Source organism: Sus scrofa, chromosome X, assembly GCF_054392235.1.
Source record: "Sus scrofa isolate SSC_HxYL_T2T_F1_AM1 chromosome X, Sscrofa_HxYL_maternal_Yorkshire_Landrace_v2.0, whole genome shotgun sequence".
Classification (NCBI taxonomy): Eukaryota; Metazoa; Chordata; class Mammalia; order Artiodactyla; family Suidae; genus Sus; species Sus scrofa.
Window position 1 is genome coordinate 27145673 of NC_139401.1, and position 8489 is coordinate 27154161.

The following is an 8489-nucleotide window of genomic DNA, read 5'->3' on the forward strand; positions in this document are numbered from 1 at the left end:
CTTGACCTCAGACACTTTCACTGATGTCCATGGCCTCCAACAGTACTTCTGAATCAACTCTCCCCCAGCTGGCCAAAACTGCCACTCAGTCCTCTGGGTAACATTGATTCTGAACCCTACGTCGCTATCTCTTGTTCCTCATGTTGCAGCATCTCTGAGTGCCCAAAGGACAATGCATTCACTGGGGTCCTGGTTGAGCTGAAGTTCCTATGTATTCAATACACAAGTAGAAGGATCATCCTTGTCCCTCAGTCCTTAGTCCCTCTCTCCCTAAAGCTCAATTACAAATCAAGTTGCTGAGATAGAGCAGTCAATATCTGAGACAGAAATCATGCTACTGCAGCATCTGGTCAGGTGAATCCATATGCGCACGCGTGCACACACACCCCACCTCCTAACCTTCCCAACTCTCCTTCTTTCTTTAGGAAGGATATTAGCATACATAAGAGGAAACTCATATCTTGCTGCCAACAATGCTCTGGAATGATTCACGTTGGGAGATAAGACCCTGTGTTGACAGGGTTTTGCATACCTTGTGCATTGTGGTTCACCATTAAAAGGGACTCCATCATCTAGAAAGCCTCCTTTAAGATTTTTCTATATCTTAGTCATTAGGGCATTCCCAGAGATCACAATTTATTTGGTCTGGGATAAGCTGCTGGCATAGGTTAATTTCTAAAAATAACTTAGATATTCCTAATTTGTAGCTCAAGGTTAAGCACCACTGCTTCAGAGAATCTGATGAAAACCTATCTTACCAAATAAAATGTGCATTTGCCTGTGGACACCCTGAAATCTAGTTTAAGGAAAATTGACTTAGAGCCAGTAAGTTGGATTGTTTCTCCATATGAGGGAGTAGCCATGCAAGGAAGACTGCTAAAAGAGGTATTAACGAAGCTCTGTCCTAAAATGAAGCAATAATCAGTTTCATCTTATACGTTTTTTCTTCTTTTTATCTGCATTTTCCTGATATTCCTGGTATTATGCTATCTTATTGTAGGTGATTAATACATGCTTAATGATTTAATGTTATCAAAATCCATATTGCTAATAAAATTAAGGAGAATATTTAGATACAGTAAATTAGAATGAGAATCATAAAAAAAGATTTATAAGTGTTTCACTTTTGGGAAAGTAGAATGACCAAGTTTCATTAACCAGACAATTAAGACTGAAAAAAAAATTATGTCCTAGATCTAGAGAAAAGTTAACAACCATTTTCTCATATAACAGAAAAAAATATCAGTGATAAATGTTTCATTGATGGTGTGGTAAGAGATTCATAGAAATATTGTGAAAGTTTTGTGTAAAAAAAAAAAACTTTCTGGGATGTCTGGAAACTTACATGAGACTAAGTTTTTATTACACTGTAATAAAATCAGTGAGAGTGTTTTCTAGCTAAGATGGGAAAATAAAACTACAATTAATACCAGTAATAGAATTTTTTTTTTTCTTTTTAGGGCTGCATCCATGGCATATAGAAGTTCCCAGGCTAGGGGAACAAATTGGAGCTACAGCTGCCAGCCTACACCACAGCCACAGCAAAGCAGGATCTGAGCAGCATCTGCAACCTATACTACAGCTCATGGCAATGCCTGATCCTTAACCCATTGGGAGAGGCCAGGGATCAAACCCGCAATCTCATGATTACTAGTGGGATTCATTTCTGCTGCATAATAATGGGAACTCCGTAAATGTTTTGATTATACCAGAAATAGAATGAATGTTTCCAGATTTTTGTAACTTCAAAAATCACTTGCAAGAAATATATTAGGACACTTGGAGCTAGATTTTATGACCCATTTTGGGGATTTTGACTATTATTATGATAGGCCTCTATAGGGAAGCAGATGTATAAATAATTTTATAAGGAATTCTGTGGATGAATATGAAATGGCTTTTATAAAATATCAAAACAAAAAAGAGTAGTCTGTTTTCAGGAAGACTATATATATATAAAATAAAGTATGGATAATTTTTTAATTTTTTCTCACTATTACTATCTAGAGGTAACCACTCTAAACATATGTATATAGTTTGACATTTTCCATACACATACACACACTTTTCTCTCAAAAGTGAGATAAATTATCTATTTTAACTTGTAATTTTTTTCATTTTATATAGTATTTATAACATTTGTTGCCTAAGATGTTCCACAGCATCATCTTAAAGGCAGCACAGTATTATGCAGTTGTGGGACTGTTTCATAATCATAAACAATATCAAAATGAATGTTCTTATACATAGATCTTTGTGCACACTGTTGTTATCTAGGGAAACTCCTAAATGTAAAACTAACAGTTCAAAATAAATGATTTAAAACAGTCAATTCAAAACACTTGTAATACTATAGCCAATACCTTACCAAATGGTTATATGAATTTACAATCTGCCTCAAGTATATATGGGTATTTAAGAAAGATTACCCCTAATGTGCTACAGAGAATAAGGAAAGAAAAAATTGATTTGATGCACAGAAATTCCGTGCCTTTCTCGTGTGCTTCTGTTACTGGCAAAGCCCACTGGGGTCACCAGGGAAAAATAACATGGAATCTAGATTAGAAGATACAGTCTAAAATCTTCTTTTGCACTTAGTTTAGTTTAACTTGTCTATAGGAGGCCATATATAGAAACCTTGCACCTAACACATCAGATTATAGTTCCCAGAACCGCTGCTCTCTACACCCAAACTTGGCGAACTGTGTGCAAAAGCATGATGCACAACACCTCACCTCAAGATGGGAACAGTGTACCATGTGCACAGATAGACAGTGCATTTAGCACTTTTATCTGGAGCACTGTCAACAACATGACTGTGTCCAAACTGCAAGGACTCCACCCCTCTCTCCCCTGGTGAAGACCCTATAAAGTAGGCCTACTGGAAAGAGTGTGTGCTTAATTAAGAGCATGAGCTCACATCTCCATTCGTTGATCAAAGAATGAAACTTTCGCTTGCTTCTGAATTAAATTTGGTCTTGTCCTACTGGCTTGAGCAACACCAAGTAGGAGCATGCTTGTTGGGTTCCAGCTTTGAAGGGTCGGTCAGTAACAAATTTTGGTGACCATGAAGTGTATCTATCCTCTAGGCTCTAATGAGAGGACAGCAGAGGCTTTACGAGGTTCACATGAGGATGACTGACCCTAGTCTTTGAGGACACTGTGAAGAGGTAGAATGACAGCAGCCTTCACCAAATCAGAGAAACTGTGCCCAGCAACCCAATACCTGGGTGGGGTGTGCACAAACCACAGCCCTCAGAATAATCTGGCCTGTCCCTTGTTGAAGGGATCATACTATGACATCCTTGGGGATCAGAGACTAAAACCCATGCATGTCTTCCTGCTGCCTCTGGTTGGCCTTGCCAAGGTACCTACTGGACACTAAGGGACAGTGGGGACCTGTGAACAAGAGGAATCTATGGCAGTCTTTCCCACTGTCTCACCAGTTGCACTGCCCTCTTGGCCCCTGTATGAGGTAGCAGTGGCTGCATGAGGGCTTTCTGCCCCCCACGCTGACCTTCGAGGGTCAACAGTAGCATTCTCCATAGTCACTTTTGATTTGGTCAAGGCAAGTGCCAGCCCCATGAGCCAAGAAGCAAGAGATCGGGAAAAGGCCCAGGTAATAAGGACCTCCTGATGAAATGTTATGAGGACAGTTGATCTGAGTTCAGGAAAAGGTACCAGGGATGCCTGAGCATGAAAGGGTCCCAATAGGTACATAACCAGGGAATTGACTTCTACCTTCTCTGAAGTGGGCTGCAGAACAGTGAGCTGCTGGGGAGACCTGTGAGCTACTCATAAGACCAGGCACTCCATTATCAGGAAGCTCTGTAAGCTGCTGGCGAGAACAGGCAACATCCAATGCCTGACCCCTCCTCCTACCTCTGTTTGGGAGGTGAACTTTGGGTGGTTCGTGACAGAGGTTCCAGGGACTCTCCTCCCGGTATCTGCACAGAATACCAGCTGCCCCAGTGATCTGGTGAGTACCTGCGGGAACCCCTCATGTTTTACTCTCACCCAGTGAGAAGTCCTAAAACTCCTCCTCCTGGGCCAAAAGGAGAAGAGTGAAGAGCCCAGCCTCACACAGCTGAGCCACTCCCTAAGGGACCAAGTTGGTCAGGAACTAAGTGGCTAAGCTGCTCTGGCCTGGAGGTGTCCTGTCCAATCCCTGTGGGACATTCTGACTGGGGAGGGACTATCACATGTGCAGGCCTGTACACATTCAAAGGGGACACCCAGTTATATCAAAGTCCATGCTATTTGGATGCCGTCTGTTTTGGTCTTTTTTGTGTGGAATCCATCAACAGTTTGGGACTGGTTCTGAATTTTCCAAATCCAAAATCTTATTTAGGTCAAATCTTGCAGCATTTCTGTGCCAACAAATCACTCCAAATGCCCCCTTGGTATTTGGAAACAAATCCAAAACAGAATATCCAAGGTGTGGGGAGCCACACATCTACCATACCTAAGGACAGCCTATTAGGGTGCATTCTTCAGAACTGGAAGTGTTTGGGGTATCACCTCTTGACCCCAAACCATTTAATCTTCCTATGTAATACAGCCTGTCTCTAATACCAGCTGGGATATGGGGAAACTTGGCCCACCAATGGGTCTTTTAATTAGGACACCATTTACAATTGGACCTGCTATGCTAGAGACAAAAGAAATGGGCTGAAATCCCCTATGTCCAGTTTTTTATGGCCCTTAGAAAAAAAGCTTTCAAAAGGGATGTGGACTCCTCTCCAGTAAGGTAATACCAGTCCTCAGCCCTCCCCCTGAGGACTTCCTTGAGCTCCTCCCTAACCCTCCTCCTGCTGTTTCCTCCCTATACCTTCCTTCATATATCCTAATTTAGACACAGGCCTGAGGGATCCCCTCCATAGCAGCCCTGTCCCCCAGAATACAGTTCAGCAAGTACACAAAGCAGAACTAATTACAAACCAGGGTCCAACAACCTGCCAGAGAAAACCCTCCCATTGAGGCAGATCCCTGATGGAGAAGGAGGACTCATCCAGGTACACATCCCATTCACCACTTCTGAGCAGACTAAGAGGCTGAGGAAAGATCCAGAGGGGTTCCTGAATCCGATTAGAGGAATCATGCAGATCCATGATCCCACCCGGTGGGACATCGGAGCCTTCTCAAGGTACTCCAAATGTGGGAAGAAAAGGCCAAGATCTTTTCAAAAGCCCAGGAGGAAGCAGACAAAGAGAACAGAACAGAACAGAAACAAGGCAAGTCATGCTATTTTCAGACCAAGGAATCGAGCAGTCCCAGATAAGGAACCCAACTGGGACCACCCAGATGAAGAAGGAGGAGGTGGAAGACAGAGGCTGACTCATTCTATAAATATGATCCTCAAGGGAATCCAGGCAGCAGGAAGGGAACCTGTCAATTGGAATAGATAAAGGAAATCAGAAGCCAATGGAAAAGGCTTTGATATTTCTAGAGTCTCAGGGGGGCCTCTGAATCTATACTACCACTGACCCTGAGTCAACAGAAGGGAAGGCAATCCTGACGTAGTATTTTATTTCCCAAAGTGCCCTTGACATTAGACGTAAGCTTCAGAAAATGGATATAGAGCCAGATACCTCTATGTCTCACCTGGTTAGGTTGCCTACTGGGTGTTTAATAACTGAGATATATAGAGGAGGAAAAGTCAGAGGACAAAAAGGCTCAGAGGCAATCCCACTAACTGGCTGTTGTTTTCCAATGTCCATCAACTGGACTAACTGCCCACAGAGATTCTCGACTCTGGAGAATAACCCCAGACCCCCACAGACAATAGAAAGTCAAGGAAACTAGGACTCAATCAGTGCACTTTATGTAAAGAAGAGGGACAGTGGGAGAAAGAATGCCCAAAGTCGGGGATGGGGAGGGGAGAGTGACAGATCCCAGCCATTACCCTCAAAGGCTGATGGTTTAAATAGATGAAGAATGATGGGACCAGTGGACTCCTAAGCTGCCACTCCAACTGACCTCTGAGGAGCTCCAGCTGACACTGGGCATGGAGGGGAAGCCTGTTGAATACTTAATCAACACCAGCAGCACTCACTCAGTTCTGAACACCAGATCAGACAAACTCCATTAACAAGAGTGGTAAAATTATGGGAGGTATCAGGGAAGGGAATTTTTGCTTTTGAGTAGCAGGACTCGAACATGCAACAAAAACAACAATGTGGCCCCAAAGGTTCAAAAATTCCCCCACGATCTTTAGGGAAAACTTAAACACCCAAAATATCTACATATGGAGGAAGGAACCCTCCACAACATTCTGATCACCAACACTACTAAAGAGGTCTTTGACAAAAATACTGTAACCACCCAGAACCACCTAGCGGATAAAGGATATAAAGTGTCCAAGAAAAAGCCTCAAACATCACTAACTAGGGTGATCTACCTAGCCTTCATTCATTCAGAAGGTCAAAGATGCCTACCCCAGGAAAGGAAAGAAGCCATTTGCCTCACCCCTCCTAAAACTAGAAGATAGCTTAGTGGTTTCCTTGTGATGGCTGAGTTTTTCCACATCTGGGTCCTTAACGGTGGTCTAGTAGCTAGGCCTCTATATGAATACTTGAAAGGAAAGGATGATGATCCTTTTGAAAGAAATTCTGAATGTGAAGGGTCCATTCACAAAGTGAAAAAGCACTTACTTTAGGCCCCTGACCTGGCCCTCCCAGATTCAGCCATTCACACCGGAGGGACATAGCCTGAAAAAGACTGACAGATTGATTTAACTGTCATGCCAAGAGTACCAGACAATTTCAGGTATCTCTTGGTGCTAGCAGATATATTTTCTGGGTGGAGAGAGCATTAAACTCAAGAAAATTGGATTAAGTTCCTTCCTTCCTCCCGCCCCATCCTGCTCAGCATGTGGTTTAGATGTAACTTTACCAAGGGATGGTAAAGTTACATCTAAAAAGCCCATAAGATTAGCTCATTCCTAAGAGGAACAGACCCCACTAAGCACCCATTCTGCCCTAAAGTTGCAGAGCTCACTCCATGAGCACATCATACTTAAATAAAGAAGGCTCCTGAGCTCCAGCCTCCAGAGAAAACTGAGACAAAGGAACCTCCTGACTACTCTTGTGCACCTCTCTCTGACCTAAAATTCCTTTTCCAAAAAAATGGCAAAAGATAAGTAACCCTATATACCTTGCCAAGCAGCAGATATTCTAGGATCCATTAGCTGACCAGGGAGGTTTCTGTGCTCTGGTCCTTATGTAGTTTTATGTCAATGCCAGTGGCCCGACTGAAGAAAGAGCAAACAGGTAACCGGAAAAAGTAACTTGGCAAACAGAAGGCAGCCAACCTCTTCCACCAAACAAACGTTGGAGGGAGATAAAACAGGCCCTCCCCAGCGTCACTCAGTTTCTACCTTTTCTGGGCCCTTTCATAACCATTGCTGTGTCACTGACATTTGGGTCATGTATGTGAAATTGTATGGTGTCCTGTCTCCAAAAGGTTAGAATCTGTAAAACTTCCATGGATGGTCGCTCAAGGATGTGAACAGTTAGGGCTGAGACCTGTGGACAATCAAACGTAACTAAAGGCAGCTGCGGAGAAGCTTTGCTCCTCTCCTGGGCGTTATGAAGCTGCCCACACTCAGCAGAAAGAAGTTACAGAGGACAGACCAGCACCTCTCAGTACCTCCTGAGAATGAGGAGCAGGACAAAAGGCAGAGGAGGGATTTATCACTGGCAAAGCCCACTGGAATCTTCCAAGGAAAAATAAGATGGAATCTAGCTAATAAGGTCTAACTTTAGTCTAGTTTTACTTACCTGTGGGTGGTCATGTGCTAAGGCCTTGCATCTAACACGCCAGATGAGTGTTCCCAGAGCAGAACTGCTGTGCTGACACCTCAGCTCCCCGGGCTTGTGCAGAAGCCCTGCGCCCAACACTGCAACTCAAGATAGCAGCGGCTGCTTCCTGCACTGTGATCTGGAGTTAAGAGCAGCACACCTGCAGCTGCGCCCGCCCCACCCCTTCTGAAAACTCCACCCCCCCCCCCAGCAGATCCGTAACAGTAGCCCTGCCCAAGGCCTTTAGGGGAGAGCTCACACTCCAGAACAGGGAGCTTTCACATCTCCATTCTTTGATCAAAGAATAAAACTTCTTTGTGGTCTTCTTCTATGGCGAGAGTGACCCTGGGCAGGAGGACCCTTGTTGGGCCCTGACTCAAAAGAGTTGCTAACACTTCCGTATTTGCCTATGATGATCCAAGGTTTCTAGTAACTAATAACAATTACTTTTTTTCTTATCCTTCATTTCCAGAGTATGGGTTGTGGTGGGGAGGGACTATATTTTGCTTACTATTTCAATTCTAATATCAAATCTACATTCTTCATATAATAGTCATTCAAATATTTGTTGAAGGAATATTAGCAAATTGCAAATAAAAATATTTCTGGTCACCCTAAGCTTCAGGACATAAAATAGGATAAATTATAGAAGATAACAGCAATCACAGTGGTATATCATAGGGTGAA

At 43.2% G+C, this 8489-nt stretch overlaps 1 long non-coding RNA gene across 4 annotated transcripts in view; it reads right to left on the reverse strand.

Annotated features, from left to right (window-relative positions):
- Window positions 1-7964, reverse strand: part of LOC146394520 (uncharacterized) — a 319831-nt gene extending 311867 nt beyond the window's left edge. For all 4 annotated transcript variants that reach the window (XR_014835589.1, XR_014835590.1, XR_014835588.1 and 1 more), the window contains exon 1: window positions 7782-7964. This is a non-coding gene — a long non-coding RNA (uncharacterized LOC146394520). The remainder of the gene's footprint in view (window positions 1-7781) is intronic.
- Window positions 7965-8489: the final 525 nt, after the last annotated feature.